This window comes from Lissotriton vulgaris, chromosome 9, assembly GCF_964263255.1.
Source record: "Lissotriton vulgaris chromosome 9, aLisVul1.2, whole genome shotgun sequence".
In the NCBI taxonomy this organism is placed as follows: Eukaryota; Metazoa; Chordata; class Amphibia; order Caudata; family Salamandridae; genus Lissotriton; species Lissotriton vulgaris.
In genome coordinates, this window is record NC_141697.1 from 150117954 (window position 1) to 150135109 (window position 17156).

The window sequence follows — 17156 nt, forward strand, 5'->3', positions numbered from 1 at the left end:
CTTCCAGTTAATGGTAGAATGGGATATGAAAGCAATAATGGATGCAGGAAAGCTATACATTTCAGAAAATTAGACACAATTCTAAATTCAGCAAAGCATCATTAGTGTAGATCCTTCAGTTTTTTTAATAGAAACTAACAGCTGAAAATAGGAAAAATTGAAAATGAGTTGAAAAAAACAGCCATTTGTGCTAACATTTTCACCTGTGAATTCTTCTAAGTGTGACAGACTGGTTGTGGGGATATATAAGACTTGTTGGTTCACCAAGAACTTGGGGAACCCAGAGCCATTACTTGAGCAGCGTCTTGTAATGTGTTTTTTATTGTGTACTGGGTATATAGCAATTCATTTGGGAAAATAAAAACAGTGAAAAATCGGTATGAAAGGCACTTATGTATTTCCGAAAGGGAAACAAAATATAGAGTAGCTATTTGCACATCTCCGAAATTGTGGGCACCCATACTAGCATGTGAATTATAGGACAATTTTCAAAGTGACTTCTTTTTTACACATTGTCTTATATTTGGAAGGCAGAAATGCATTGAAAGTCAATATGTAATAGCAATTGCTCTACAATTCTGCGTTCCCCTAAGTCTCCTGATAAAAATGATACCTCACTCGTGTGGGTAGGCCTAGTGCCCGCGACAGGAAACAGCCCAAAAAGCAACATGGACACACCACATTTTTACAATGAAAACTGACCCTTTTTTTCAAAGTGCCTAGCTGTGGATTTTGAAGCCTAGTTCTGCCGGCACCTAGGGAAACCTAGCAAACCTATACAATTTCGTAAACTAGACACCCAGGGAAATTCAGGATGGGGTGACTACTGTGGCTCTCACCAGGTTCTGTTTTCCAGAATCCCTTGCAAACCTCAAATTTTGTCAAAAAACACATTTTCCTCACATTTCTGTGATGGAAAGTTCTGGAATCTACGTGGTTCCACAACATTCCAACCACCCTGCATTCCCCAAAGTCTTCCGATAAACATGGTACCCACCTTGTGTGGATAGGCCTTGTGCCCGCAACAGGAAACGGCCCAAAACGCAATGTGGTGGACACACCACATTTTTACAGTGAAAACTGTCCCCTTTTTTGCAAAGTGCGCAGCTGTAAATTTTGAACCCTAGCTCTGCTGGCACCTAGGTAAACTTAGCAAGCCTATAAATTTTTTTAAACTAGACACCCAACGGAATCCAGGATGAGGTGACTTGTGTGGCTCTCACCAGGTTCTGTTACCCAGAATCCCTTGCACACCTCAAACTTTGTAAAAGAAAATCCACATTTTCCCCACATTTCTGTGATGGAAAGTTCTGGAATCTGCATTGGTCCACAACCTTCCACCGACCCTGCATTCTCCAAAGTCTCCCAATAAAAATGGTACCTAAGTTGTGTGGGTGGGTCAAGTACCTGTAACAGGCAAGGTCCCAAAACGTATTGTGGAGACATCAAAATCTATCACTAAACAACCTAGTTTTGCAAGGAGGGTCCTTGGTTTTTGGCCCTGGGCTCAGCGAAAATCTAGGGTAACCCACCAAACCCACACATTTCTGAAAACTAGACACCCTGGTGAGTCCAGTGAGCTATGGCTTGCGTTGTGTGGATCCCTCAATGTTTTCTTACCCAGAATACCCTGCAAACCTCAAATTTAGCTGGAAAAAAAAATCACATTTTCCTCACTTTTCTGTGTGGGAAAGTTGAGGGATCACCGGACCGACACAAATTTCCTGCCACCTAGCATTTCCCTATGTCTCCCGATAAAAATGGTACCTCACTTGTGTGGGTAGGCATAGTGGCTGCAACAGGAAATGGCCCAAATCATACTGTGGTGAATTCAAAATGACCTATCATAAAACTACCTGGTTTTGCAAGGCACCTGATTTTTTGGCCCTAGGCTCGCGGCCATCTAGGGAAACCTACCAAACCCACACATTTATGAAAAGTAGACACCCTAGGGAGTCCAATGAGGTATGGCTTGCATGGATCCCCCAACGTGTTCCTACCCAGAATCCCCTGAAAACCTCACATTTAGCTGAAAAAAATCACTTTTTCAACACATTTTTGTGTGGGATCACTGTGCCGGCATAAATGTCCTACCACCCAGAGTTTCCCTTGGTCTCCCGAGTAAAATGATACCTCACCGGTGTGTCTGTCCAATGCAGGATCAGCTGAAAAAAAGTAATTTATTTAATGTGGGGCCTAGAATTTGCGGTGCTATATCCTTAATCCCTATGTTTTTGGCCCTTCCCAGTCACAGGCCTTTGGACCACCCACACAAGTGAGGTATTATTTTACTTGGGAGAACAAGGGGAACGCTGGATGGTAGGACATTTGTGCCTGCATGGTGATCCCACAGCTCAGCTGGTTTGGGCAATGGCTGGATCTTCTGCCAAGGCATCTATTCCTGAGACCAGAAAAAGGAAAGGGATGCTACTAGTCGTGTGCAAAATTCGCCTAATTTGCTTCCACCTAATTATGTGAAATTTCACTAGAATTACGCATACTTACTCAAAATGCAAATCCATCATTTCATGGTATATTTTGGTGCGTAATGCATCCTTGTGTCAATTTGTGATGTGAGGACATATTGTGCTAAAAGTAAGTGGAATAAATTAAAAGCACTGCCAACAACAGCCGCTTGCATTATATTGTTCCCCTGCATGTGCAGTAAATTTCTACTGTAAATGCACCATTCCCTGTGAACTTTTATATTGAGTGGTGTGTAATTACACAAAGTGGCATATTGGTGTCATTTGGGGAATTTTGCCTAACAAGTGCTGTGCAAAATCCCCACAATTCTGCAAATTATACTAACATATGTAAATGTTGCCGATGCCTAGCTGTTACATGACAATCTTTTGGCTTAGTAAGCTTTCAAAATGTTATTACCAGCAGTAGATCTCAGGGAGGTCAGCAGATGCATTCCTTACTAAAGATCCATGATGTTCAGCTTGATTCACAAATTACATATTTGTGTAAGTTTATTATTTTTTGGTATTCACAAGCTACAATTTTAATTTTACTAACAGTAAATTTACAACTGTCAGTATTCTGCAGTCACAGTGGAGAACTCCACATATCTCCGACCTGTCCCCCTAGTTCTCAGAGTCTCCCAGCGCCGGGATGCCCCGTTGGGGCCGCTGCGCGCTTTACAAAACACACTAATAATAATAATATAAAAGATAGGACAGGCCTATGTCTTTATATGTGAAGTCTCCACAGTCATAAAATTAGGCCAGATGAATTTAAATTCAATCCTATCTTTTCTGAAGAAGGATGATTTTCTGACATCGATATATCTGAAGGATGCTTATCTGCATGTGCCGATGATATGTTCCAGATGTACCTCTGCTTTTGTGTTAAAGACAGCCACTTCCTGTTAAAGACAACCACTTCCAGTTCAGAGTACTCACATTTTGTTTAGCATCAGCCTCAAGAACTGTGAATTCGAATTTGAATTTGAATCGGATTTCTAAAGCACGTGGCTACCCGTAGGCGTCCCTGCTCTGTTACTCAACATGCTAGATCCAGGACAGGAGATTTCAGGGGAAAAGCCAGGTTTTCAATAACTTGCGGAAAGCCAATAGATTGGTTTCCCTTCGGATGTTAAGGGGAAGGGCATTCCATAGGTTAGGGGCATTATATGAAATCAGACGGCCCCCTGAGCATGCTCTTTTTATTCTAGGGACACTGGCCAAGGAGAGGGTGTTTGATCTCAACTGCCTATTGGCTTTATGTGGTTTGATGAGGGGACTCAGGATAGGGGGGCCTCTGCCATGAAGGATTTTGTGCGAGATACAGAGAGTTTTTAAGATGATTCTTTCTTGGATTGAGAGCCAGTGTAAAGAATTGAGGGCGGGTTTTGCAGAGCATCTAGGCTTCGTCCCGGTAAGTAGCCTAGCTGCTGCATTCTGGACGTGTTGGAGTTTATTAATGGTCGGTTTTGGAGCACCCAGGTACAAGGCGTTTCCATAGTCCAACCTTGAGATGATAAGGCCCCGAATGAGGAGTTTCCTGGACTGGGGAGGTATCAAGGGGAGGATTTGCGTGCCATGTGCATAAGGCCACAGCAAGTTCTAGCGGTTTTCCTGGTGTGCGTCTTAAACTTGAGGTCCAGGTCAAGCCAGATGCCTAGGCTCTTAAAATCCTTTTTTGGAATGGGGGTGTTCCCATGCAGGGCGGCCACAGAAGCCTAGTGGGGAGTTTGGAGGAGTCACCCAGTAGTAGAATCTCTGTTTTCTCCCCTTTAAGTTTAAGGAGAGAATCACTCATCTATTTTGAGATGTTCTGTAGGCATGTGGCTAAATTTTCCAAGCATTGGGCTGACTGGTTTAAGGAGACGGTCAGTTGGGTGTCATTGGCGTATATGACTACTTTTATGCCAAAAGGTGTCACAACTTCTTCCAAGGGTGTCATGTACACATTAAAAAGTGTGGGGTTCAGGGAGGAGCCCTGGGGGTCCCCACACTGAAGGGGCCGAGCTCTAGAATGGATGTGCCCATCAGCCACCTCGAAGGTTCTGTGCTCCAAAAAAGATTTAAGCAGGCCAGGGCAGGGCTGGTGACTCCAGCCCTACTTAGCCGGTGGACAAGAACAGCATGGTCCACCGTGTCGAATACGGCACTAAGGTCCAGGAGGATCACTGCCACTTATCCCCCTGCGTCCAGAATGGTTCTCGCTTCTTCGACCACTGCTATGAGGGAGGTGTCTGTGCCCTGCCCTGGTCTAAATCCTGTCTGGGAAAGGCGCAGGAGACCATTGGACTCCAGAAAGGTGGAGAGCTGTTGGTTAACAATCTTTTCAGCCACCTTGCTGATTCCAGGGAGAAGTGAGATTGGTCTAAAATTGGCCAGGTCTGAGGGGTCGAGGTGGGATTTTTTAAATAACGCTCTAACGGTGGCCCTTTTCCAGTTGTCGGGGACAGTGCCTTGGTTAAGGGAAGAATTTATTAAGTTGGTGAAGAGGGGAGTCACCGTGGTGGCTACCAGTTTTAGTTTGTTAAGGGGGGCTGGATCTGTCGGTGCACCGCTCTTGATTGAGTTTAAGGTTGCTAGAAACATTTACTTCGTTACCTGGGAGAAGGAGACCAGGCAAGGAGCATCGGGTGCAAAGGGAGAGGGAGGCAGGTCTAGGGGGATGTTGGGGGTCGGGAGGGTTTTTAAGATGGTGTCAATTTTGGAGGAGAAGAACTCAGCCAGCTGATTACATCTTAGACCAGAGAGGTCAGCGATCGGTTGTGGTTCTGGGACTTTCATCAATGATCTGATGATACGATAAGTTTCTTTTGAGGAGTTAGCCACTGCTTGTATTTGTCCTTCAAAAAAGGCGGCTTGGGTGTTTTTTATGCTGGCTTTATAATGCTTCATGGCTGCTTTATATTCTCCTTTACTCTTAGCGGCACAGTCCTTTCTCCATAAGTGTTCTAGCTTTTTACAGTGTTTCCTAAGTTCGGGCAGCTCTGGTGTAAACCAGGGAGATTTAAAAGTTCCCTTTTTACTGGGGCAAGATTTGTTTGGCAGGACTAAATCTAGGGATTTTTCGATCCAGGTGTGAAGTTGTTGGTCCGCCAGCGCTAGGTATGATTCGAGGACTGGGATAGTGGCTTCAAGTTTGAAAGTCCAGGCTTTTATATCTAACTTCGCCCATGGGCGGGATGGGACCTGGGGAGGGGATTTGCCTGAGGTTTCCATAAAAGTTTGGTACTTGAAAGGAATTACACAGTGGTCTGACCAGGGAATAGGAAGGTGCTCATCTGCAACTAATTCGGGAATATTCGAAAAGATGGGATCCAGAAGGCGGCATTTGGTGTGGGTGGGCCAATGGTTTTTCAAGTGAAGGTTGTATGAGGTCAGGTCTGACATTAGGTCTCCCGCTGCTTTTTCTAACTGGTCATCAAAGTGGATGTTTCGATCACCCAGAATAGTGAAATTGGGGAGTACACAGGTATAGGAGGTGGTAGCTTCCAACAAAGAGCTACAGAACTGTTTTTTTGGTCCTGGCGGGCGGTATACAAGGATACCTGAGAAGGATGTATGTCGTTACAACGCATACTTTTACAACGCATACCTTTACAACGCATTTTTTACACCACAACATCCATTACAACGCATTCCATTACAACGCATGCCATTACAACGAATTCTTTGAAACTACCTTTACAACGCATTCCACTGCAACGCATACTACATTTACAACGCATACCATTACAACGCATACCATTACATTGCATGTATGGTAAGTATTGGATAGTGTAGGGGTAAAATTTACTATTCTAACTCCAGGGGGTGCAACAGTAGGGTAAGTGTTGGATAGTGTAGGGGTAAAAATTACTATTCTAACTCCAGGGGGTGCAACAGTAGGGTAAGTGTTGGATAGTGTAGGGGTAAAAATTACTATTCTAACTCCAGCGGGTGCAACAGTAGGGTAAGTGTTGGATAGTGTTGGTATGCGTTGTAATGGTATGCGTTGTAATGGCTGCGTTGTAATGACATGCGTTGTAGTGGTATGCGTTGTAGTGACATTCGTTGTAATGGTTGCGTTGTAATGGCATGCGTTGTAATGGATGTTGCGTTGTAAAAGTTTTGTTGTAAAGGTAGTGCGTTGTAAAAGTTGCATTGTAAGTGTTGTTTCCCACCTGAGAATGATTTTAACGGGGAGAGCTGGATAGAAAAGTGTATGTTTTCACAGTCCTGAACCGGGCTGTCTCTAAGGCGGCAGGACAGGTGGTTTTTATAAATAATCGCGACTCTGCCCCCTATTCCGGAGAGTCTATCGTGGCGTTGGATTAGATAGCCTGGTGGCAGTGTTTGGACTATGTCTGGGTCTGATGCTAGGGATAGCCAGGTTTCTGTAAGAAACAGCACCTCTAGCTTTGCCTCGTGAAGGAGTAAATTGATTTCTGGGCCATGTTTGGGTAAGGACCTAAAATTGAGAACGGCCATCTCGGTCCATTGCTTCTTTGATACGGTGGAAGGAGTTAAAGTATACGCACAGTGAGAACAACTCGTATGACGTTTTTCTAAGGAGAGCGTGTGAAGGCATGGCGAGGGGTGGCTTTTCTGAGCTGAAAGAGGGTTTCTCGTGCGTAAATTGTTGAGGGCAAGGAGGGTAGCATATAGGGCCTCGGCCCATCGCCCAGTCTGGCAAAGACGGGCTTGCCTTTGGCGCGCCTTCGGCCTTTGGCTTCAGTGGTGGCTACCCTTAATTCTCAAGGTATCTGAGAATTTGCTTATCTGGGTGATTGGCTAATTGCTTCTAATTCTTTTTACAACGCATCAGAAGATTTCAGAGTAATCTCCAAGGCTTTGGCTTGATTCAGGTTCCTGCCAAACCTGCAGAAATCCAGTTGAGAACCATCCAGAGTGCTGCATTCATCAAGGTAAAAGTCATCACGTCTTCAGGACAAATTTTCGTACAACGGCAGAGAAGAATCAAGCTACAATCTTGGCTAAGGGATCTTCTGACAAAGGTTCAAGCATCATCAAGAGAGTAGTAGGTTGTTCAAGGACTTATGTTGTCAACCCTGATAAATGTCCTCTGGGCAATTTGTACCCCATGTTCAATCTCCTTCTGAGGCACTAGTTCCTAAGGTCTCAAGGCTTCAGTTGCATAGTTTCAATATCTGCCAAAGTTTTTCATGATCTGCAGTGGTGACGTCAGGCAAACTCATCAATCAGGGGCTCTCCTTTCTTTTACCACTCCCAGAGGGTAATGACAACACAAGCCAGTAGGAAGGGTTTGGGAGCTACCCTGCGGAACAGTCAAATCCAGATAAATTGAACATTCAATTCCTTTCAAGGGCTTTGATTTGAAAGGAATTAAAGACAGTCCAACTGGCAAATCTTCAGTTTCCTGAGGACATCCTCAATATGTCAGTTCTCATTCAGACAGACAATAAGGTAGTCAGAACTTAGATCAATAACCAGGGGGGATGGGTTCCTCCTCCCTTACTCTCCTGACTCACCAGATCTACTTTTGTGTATAGTTGTATCCCCTTAATCTAGCAGTAGTATATCATCCAAAGAGAGAGAATTTGCTTGTGTACCATTTGAGACACACATTACCCTTCCTCTGGCACCATAGTTTTTTGCCAGATACAGGAAAAGCCCAAGCCCACTTTTTGCCTCAAGGAAGAACAAGGGAGAATGCTCAGCCACCTAGGGTGCGATTTACAAATGTAAACTTACACTTTTGTGTAAGGTTACAATTGATTGCAGATCACAAAGAGATTTACAAGTAGTATCTTTATGAGTGAGGAGTCTCTGCACATAAAAAGACCTGACAATGTATGAAACGTCATCAGAGATGCACTTGCCCCACAATAATAGCCACAAAGAAGAGCTTCTAATCATATAAGACGTTTCTATTGCCTTCTTCCACAACATTCATGAATGATTTGCAAGAAAAATTTATGTTGAGATTACCATGTTGACAATTTTTGCTCTGAATCTGTTTATCGAGTTTTAAAAACAACAAGTACATGTACCAGTCATATATTAAAAGTCTGCAGAATTGTTCACATTCTAAGCACATGCAGGTGGACCATTATACAGCACACAGGAGAATTATAAGAGAGGATACAAAAAAACTGTGATCAATAAATATTAAGGAGAGAGAATCAATATGACCCAAACACGTTACATGAGCGAGATTAATCAAAAGCAAAAAGTATCCACTGAGGAATTCCCACCATATATTTATTTACAGGAACCAATTAACGTAAAACTTGATTCCTCCATGATGTACATGAATGGAGACAAAGGCATCTGGTTTGGACTATATCCATACAACAATTGCTCAAGAAGCGGAGGTATGTCTAAATAATTATGCCCAACTTAGATCTAAGACAGTGCTCTAGATTGGTACTTACCCAAAAATAGGATTATAACAAACTAAATAAAGAACAGGGATGGTGGGAAACAATCTGCTGCTATTAAGGTGAAGGGGAGAGACCAGAGGAATAAGTGTTCCAGTGCCATCGTTTGTGAAAGTCTAGTCCACCAGGAAGCAATAGGAGGTGGGGCAGTGGACTTCTAATCCAGGGCAATCAATTGTTTGGCAGCACCCATCATATGAGGGATTAGGTACCAGTCCGCATGGGTGAGGGCTTCAGGTGTTGTTGGGAAGAGGCCCATATGACCGTACAATAGCCTGCCGGAATAGGGGACCCTAGATTGTTTTCAATATGACTCAAAACTTCTTTCCAGAAAAGTGTGAGTTGTGTACATGTCCACTATTTGTGTTTGAAGGTACCATCTTGCACCCCACATCTCCAGCAAGAGATGGAAGTCACAGGGAAGATTGAGGGAGGACAGACTGGGGTGCAATACCACTGAAACATTAGCTTGTAGGTGGATTCTTGGTGAAGGTCTTTAGGATTTTCTGCCATAAGAGCTCCCATGGTCGTGGCCAAGATGGCGGAGCGGTAAAATGTGTTCTCCTGTCTCTCCGCTCCCACCCGGCTAAGCCCGGTAAATTACTAGTGTACCGAGGTGCTTTGTACGCCACCTGCTCCCAGGGGAAACTCCCTTGCGCAGTGGTGCTCTTGAGGAAGAGTATTTGCAGTGTCGTCGTCTGACGCGGAGCGAGACACTGGACGTTTGGCTGGCCAAAGCGGCACGAGAGGCCGTGACCCGCACTGAGAGAAGGCCATCGCAGCAAGGAGAGGGACGCGGATAAGAGGCAACATTTTCCCGTGGCGGATCCCTTCCCCCTGGTGATCTGTGGGGACCTGGCGGGCCCAACTGGAGGTGACGCAGCGGCCGGCAGGAGCGACCGCGACACGCCCGACACAGAGGAGGCTGGTGCCCATGGTCCGGCCTAGACAGCGCTGCAGGAGGGGGTTAGGGGATGGGTCGCTTCCCAACCCACAAAACAGAAAGCAGGTCGGAGCTGAGGGCACAGTGAGTGGGCATGAGGAGGTGGACGCCAGCAGTCAATTGCAGCAAGCTGGGGGCAGAAGAAAGTAGGGCCTAGGGCAGGTGGAGGCGGGGCCCGAGCACAACAGGCCTTTGTGGATAAGGGCCGGAGAGGAACCCGATGCCGAGGGACTGAGTGAGAAAGTCCTGAGTGGGGGAGCTGAGCCCCGGTAGCACGCCCTCAGAACAGTGGGGAGAGGTTTCCAGCTGCCAGGGAAATACCAGACTTAACCACATAGACACTCTCCTGGGCTGCGGACTGAGAGTGGCAGTGAAAGGCTTGTGTGCTGCCGCCCAAGACACTCGGAGTCCTGCCGAGCCCCGCACAATGGCCTAAAGTTAAGCGGTGAGGAGCGGTAACTGGCGGGGGCAGTTGCCTGGCATATAGCTCACCTCTGGGGGTAGGGACCTCATCGGCCATATTAGGGACATCACTGCAGGACGAGGGTGAGGAGGAGCTGGATCCCTCGTGACGGTAGGGACTTGGCCTAGAAGGCAGAGCGGTGCTCGGGCTCCCTTGGTCAGGCACTTAAGTGATCAGGCTATACAACCTGTAAATTATAGCCCGCTGGGTGAGACTGGTTTTAGGTGAGGCAGGGCGTGGCGATGCGCAGCTACCGTGATGAACCCAGACATGGTGGCTGGCAGAGCGAAGAAAGATAGGTCTCTCAGGGACATGCTCCTAAAAATTCCCCAAACTGAGGACCCACCCACCCAGAGGTCTACAACAGAGAAGGAGGGTGCAGGGGACATGGAGGGTCCAATCAGCTGCTCGTTCCTGTAGTCCCTTTTCTCTCACCTCCATGAAACGAGAGTTGTTGGCCAACCTCAGAGAGGTGCAAGGCGATATGGATTTACTGGGGGAGAGGGTCAACTCCCTGGATGACCACGAGACTGGCAGGACCAAAGAGCTTGAGAGCTTGCAACAGGAAGACATCTGCCTGGGGGAGCAAAACCTGGGTCTCCAATCACATACAGAGGACCTTGAAAACAGGTCCCACCCCAATAATATACGCATTCGAGGTATTGCCCCTGGGACGGAGGGCGCAAACATCGAGGCCATGGTAATAGACCTATTCCGCACAATACTGGGAGAACCGGAGGACTATAATATTAAGCTCTCTAACAGGGCAATTCTGTAAAGACAGTAAATTATTCTGGTGAACATCTGGAAGTGTCTGCCTAGAGGTCTTACCCCACAAACCGGATTGAATTACCCCTTAGGTGAGGCAGAGGTCCTCCCAGTACACTAAGGGAGAAACTGGACAAAGCCAAACAATACGGATAATATTAACCTGCTAACTGAAAAACATAGTGATGCAATGAAAAGACTGTAGGGGTGTGTCACAACAACTTTATAATCAAGTCAAAACCACGTGGAATACGTGGGAGAATATCCCCGGTCCTACCTGTAGGTGTAGATTGAAGGGAAGCCGGGGAGAAAAGTGTTTTTTACTCAACTGATTGTTCGCCTCTATTGTGGTCCATTTCATGTCATCTGGTGTATGGAGTTTTTCAAGAAAGTGGGAGCTCATTCTGGTAGAGCCTTTTTTGCAGTGAATATTACTGCGATGTTCAGTGATTCGTGTTTTCACCTGCTTGGTCGTCATGCCAATGTAACAGAGTTTGCAGGGGCATTCTATCAGGTAGATACAATTTCCTGCTGTTACAGTTGGTGTGAGTTTTTCTAATCCATGACTGGGAGGGTTCCAAGGTGATTGCATTAGAAGGTTCTGACAATTGGCATACTCCACATTGCCCAAATGGGAAGTGTCCCATAACTGGTGGTCATTTATAGGGTTCTTTGAGTGGGTGTAGTTCTTGCATGTGGTCTGGTATGTACAAGTAGATCTTTAAGATTGTTATTGCGTTTAAATGCAAATCGTGGTATAGGTATGTTCAGAGCGCCAGACTGTAGGATACGCCAGTGCTTGCGTATTATTCTCTAAATACGATTCGAGTTTGGTGCAAACGTAGTTACGTGGGTGACAGTAGTTTCCTCATGTCTGATCTTGGGTTCAACTAGGGCCTCTCTGTGATTGTTTTTAGCCCTCTTGCCCTCTTGATAACATGCCGGGGGTAATTCCGTGCTTCCAAATTTTTGCTTAGTGTCCTCACCTCTTTCTCATAGTCTAGAGATAGACTGCAGTTGCGACGCAGACGTAAAATTTGACCGAATGGGAGATTCTGCCAAAGGCCCTTGGGATGATGACTGTCAGCAAAGAAGGTTATTGCAGTCTGTTGGTTTCCTAAAATTTGTGGCAGTCAGGTGTCCATCATTGATTGTGATCAGTAGATCTGGGAGATCTAGGAAAGTGACCTCTTTGTCAGCGACTGTTTTTGTGAATTTTAAGAAGGGATTTAACGTGTCGCATTTATTTACTTTTACAGACATGCCTTGACTTTCTATGGAACCAAAATTTTGGGTGTGAAGTTTCAACAGAAAAATCACCTTCCTTCTCTTTCTTTATGAACTCCACGCCCAAAGCATTTAATTAAATGTATTTGAGTCTTCATTATTTGCAACAACAAATTCACCAGAGCAGTTACCTCTGAGGAAGGAAATTATCCCGAAATGCATCGGGTAGAGACTTTACGCGCTGTGACAAATGGAGAGATCTTTGAACCTCCTACGCTGCTTTGAAAGCCTGGATAGGCCATGTTAAACACAAAATTAAATAAATCGCATGAAAAATTTGAGGAAATTCGATATAAAAATAGTTGAAAAAAGGAAGAATAAAAAATGATAAACAGGTTTATGACTGGATTCATTGATTGATATGGCTGTGCATCTTGTTTGGGGGCCTGACGAGGCTCTCCATTTTATATGGGGTTCAAATTTAGCCACATACAGACATGCTAGACTCAGGGCAAAGGTGCTGCCCATGGAAGTCCCCTTGCCCTGATTTTGGTATATATCTTATTGTCAGGATTTAAAAGGGCTATAGGCCTGTTGGAGGAACAAGGAACGGGATCTTTGCCCAGTTTAAGAATGAGTGATATTTCCACCACTGTCTTTGTGGGCAGAAGGCCAGTAGTGTGGGCGAAATAATAGAAATTCACAAGCAGGTGTTTCTTCAGAGTTGGGAAAAATATCTTAAAGAAGGAAAGCGGTAAGCAGTTGAGAGACTATCAGTGGGGACAACCCAAGGCCCGGGCGGCCTATTGGATTGCTTGGGATCCAGTCTGCCCATAATGGCAGCAACACAATGAGCTCAGTCAAGATTCAGAGGCGGGATAGTGGTCAATCCGTCGTGAAGGTCAGAATATCTTCCCCCTTTGCACCCTAAGGGACACCCCGGATTCGGATGTTATTTCTGTGGCTGAGGTGTTCTAAATCTTCTTTAGCTTGGAGTTCAATCTGTCAGTTTTCCAGGGCAAGAACATGGAGCATAAGCATTTCATTGTCTTCTGCAATGTGCGCTCTAAATCATCGACACATGTGCCCACATCTGTGACCTCTATGCGTAGGTCCTGCATACAGCTTTTAAAATCTGAATTTAAAGAGCCAGTTTCTTGTTTAATGTCATTGAGGAATTGGGCCATATGATCCTGAGTGATCGATGGTATCATGGAGGGCTCGGTGGCCTGAAAGGTAGGGGGCCCTTTATTGGACTGTTTATTGAAGAAGACTTGGACCATTAAGAAACCACTGAGTTGTCTCTAGATGATTTGCCCCTTGGCATAACATCAGAAGGCCGAACAGAAGGCGACTGCAGCAGTAAGGGCTAGGGTCCACGCGGCAAGTGTCTGTCAAAGGGGAAGGTTAAGAGGAGGTTGGCCTGGAAGGCGTTGCAGATGATCCTTGGGGCCACAAAAGTATGGCAAAGCCAGCCAGAGGCCCAGTGGTGCATGCCACAGGAATGGAGACAGGAACCACAGTAAGTTGAGACAAGGTAAACAGGAGACAATGTGGGAAGAGAGACAGGGGCCTACGCCGAGTGGGCTCAGATTACAGCAGCCCATGCGCAATATCAGTGCTGCTGGGGAGAGGGTCCCCCTGTGGCGGTATGTAGTTCCAATCTGAACACTCCCCTTACAGGCCAGTTGAATTCTTTGCCCTAGACAGTCTCCTTCTTATATGAAAACTATTGTTTTAAAGGCAGTCTGCAGAGTGAGATGGAACTAAATCCCAGGAGCACATAAAGCCTCTCCTGTAAAGAGTCCCAGTGGGGGCAAGTTGGGGCTCAGGATGTTTATGGAAGATTGTAGCAGGGCCCCAAATCCCAGATGTCAGCGAGCCCAGCAGCAGAAATGAGCACTCACATGTAAATGAGCCAGAGGTAGTCTTGGTATTCCGGCAATGCAGTTCCATGGTTCACGACCTGAAATCAGGACGCCAGGTGGGGGCGAAAGATATTGGGTGAAAAGGGGATGCTGGGACACCATGGCCACACATGCAGGCCATGCCCCTGGGTACAATGGTACACACGTCGTAGGACTGCAGCAGCCAAGAAACAAGATGTCAGTGTAGAGGGTCACGAAGATGTCCAGGATTCGGGCCGAAGGTTTCCTCACCAGTCCCTCCGCTCTATCAGCCAGTGCGTCGCCGAAGATCTTAGCCGCCGACTGGAACCAGTCTCAGATCAGAGAGCTCACTGTCGCACAGGGCACAGCACTGCTGCAGCTCCTGGTACAAAATGGCAGATGCAACCCAGCACTGTGCCAGTTGTCTCTAATTCAGCTGAAAAGACGGTCCTAGGGGTGTGGGATAACTGGCACCACAGTCCAGATTGCCAGGGAGTTGACTCTGACAGAGCAGGGCAAAACTAGAGTTGTAATGTAAGCGGATGAAGACTTAACAGTCCGCTGTGACTCGGAGCGAGGACAGGCTGCATTCTACTCCATGCTCTATCAAGCCAAGCCTCCCTCCCTACGTTCACATTTTTCAAGTCCTTCTTCAATCACACACTGGCTAAAACTATTCTCATTTGTATAGGAAGTTACACACAAAGGTCATTGGCCAAAGAATCCTTCCTACTACCTCTTTTGACTACCCTCAGACAACTGGATAACCACCTTCTTCTAAGCAGAACGTTGGCAACCTTGGGCATGCTATTCAATGTCTCAGGTCAACACTGCAACAAGGAAGGTGCTTCACCATCTGCATCTCCTAATAGGGAACCTCCCTCTGTGGAAGCTGTCTCTGCAGATTGCCCCAGTGTCAACTATTGCACACAGACTTATGTGGAGCTCTCCTTCAGGTCATTGTCCAAATAAAGAGAGCACAACCCTATGTAGCTCAATTCATCCTGGCCTGAACTATTTGCTTGACCTCTGCCATATTAGCACCGCAGTGGCTCTCAATTGAACTCTACTCCCTTATTAGTCCATTAAGCACTTCATGGATACGCCCCTTGAAATTTAACCAGACTATTCCAAACCTGCCAAGATCGGACGCCGACGTTCAACATACCAAAACAAAATGTAGCCTATTCACAAACTGTATTCTGTAGTACATTTAGTAGTACTGTCATAGTGCTGAAAATATACTACAAAATACTATTCTCAAACTTAAGGCCAGACGTTCCAACTTTGTCTCTCCTATCTTGTTCTGTGTGAAGATCTCCACCCATCTGTGGATACGTGTTAGTAGTCCACTGCTCTTCTAAAGTTTCTACAGTCAAAAAAAGTCCCAAAACATAGTAAATTACTCCATCACTGAGCAGGAAGAAGTCTAGCACAACACATGGCCAACTACGGGTACTACATCAACCTCCCATATAAAATAATGGAATTAGTGGGAAAAAGCCCTATAGGAAATAATGTTAAATTAAATTACATTATTTAAAATTAATATTTTTTACATTAAAAATGGTGGTAAAATGTTATTAAATAATAAATGTTATATTTTTATATGTTTTCATTGAATTGAATTAATTTGTATTTTTAACTATTTTAAATAATGTAATATAGTTTAATATTATTTCCTATGGAGTTTTATTTTAAGTCCCTACCTCCATTATTTATATGGGGGGGAGGGTGTTGCAGTGTCAGTGGTTGGTGATGTGTAGCTCTGGACTTACTACTGTTTCTTTTTCACACTAATAACTTACACTTGTAAATTTGGCCTGACTCCTGTTTCAGGGGATGGAGACTTGGCAGTCTACACTTTTGAGTAACTTTACACTCTGATTTTTTGAAAGCCCACAATAGTAACGTTACTCAAAAGTGTAAGAGTAAGCTTACATTTGTAACTTTCTCAAAAGTGTAAGTTGCCTTTGTGAATAGCCATGAACATATCACAATCTGCAGAAATACAAATATCTTTGGTCCAGAACACATCATTCTCAATTCTCCACCCTATTGATCTAAACGCTCCCTTCATCTCCGCTTGGAACAAGATCACATAAAGTTCTGAAGAGCATAAAAGACCTGCTATTCAGTGCAACTTGTGGTTTGAATTAAAACCTACACAGCTTCCTGGAATGTAATTATCAGTTCTTTCTACGTGTCCCAATTTTTTTCCTCAAACCCTAGAAAATTTAATAATTTTATCCTCCCTCAAAAGCACGTTGACTCTGAATATACATGTTATAGAACAAAGAAAGAAGTACTATTGAAAGATGCATTTCTTGGGCCTGATTCAGAAAGGTAAACTTATACTTTGGTGTAAGTTTACTATTTTTCAATATTCACTTAAGTAAACTTAGACCAAAAGTCTTACTTTACTACTGTCCACTATTCACAAACTAAACTTAGACCACCAGTCTAACCTAACTACTTTTTGATGTTACCAAACGTAAGTCCCACTCACATAATAGACATCTTATTGATCCTGTTTTTACTAGTATAAAGAATCTAAATCTAACATCTGCTTTACCCATGTCTTGACCTGACCATTATGGAGTTATTTTTAGCTTAAAGTAGAATTCTCCTCCTTCAATAGATCTGTATTTACCTGTTATATCTAGAGAATGGGCTACATTGATTCCTCAAGTCTCTTGCAGGCCTTGTGAGTCATTCTACATCCTTACCAGAATAACCAGATGTCAACCTTCTAGTAGAACATGTAGATACATTGCTAACCTTTTCTTTATGTCTGATTATTTTATCATGCTATGTGTATTTGTAGAGTGCATGACTCACGCAAAAGGGTATCCTTGAAAGCAGAGGTTGCATGGTCCAGGCCTGGAAGGAGCCTAGTCCAATAGCCATACCTTCAGTTTCTTGCAGAATTCAAGAACTGAGGAGGTGTCTCTAATGCACAGAGGCAGGTTGTTGTAGGCTTTGGGAATGAGG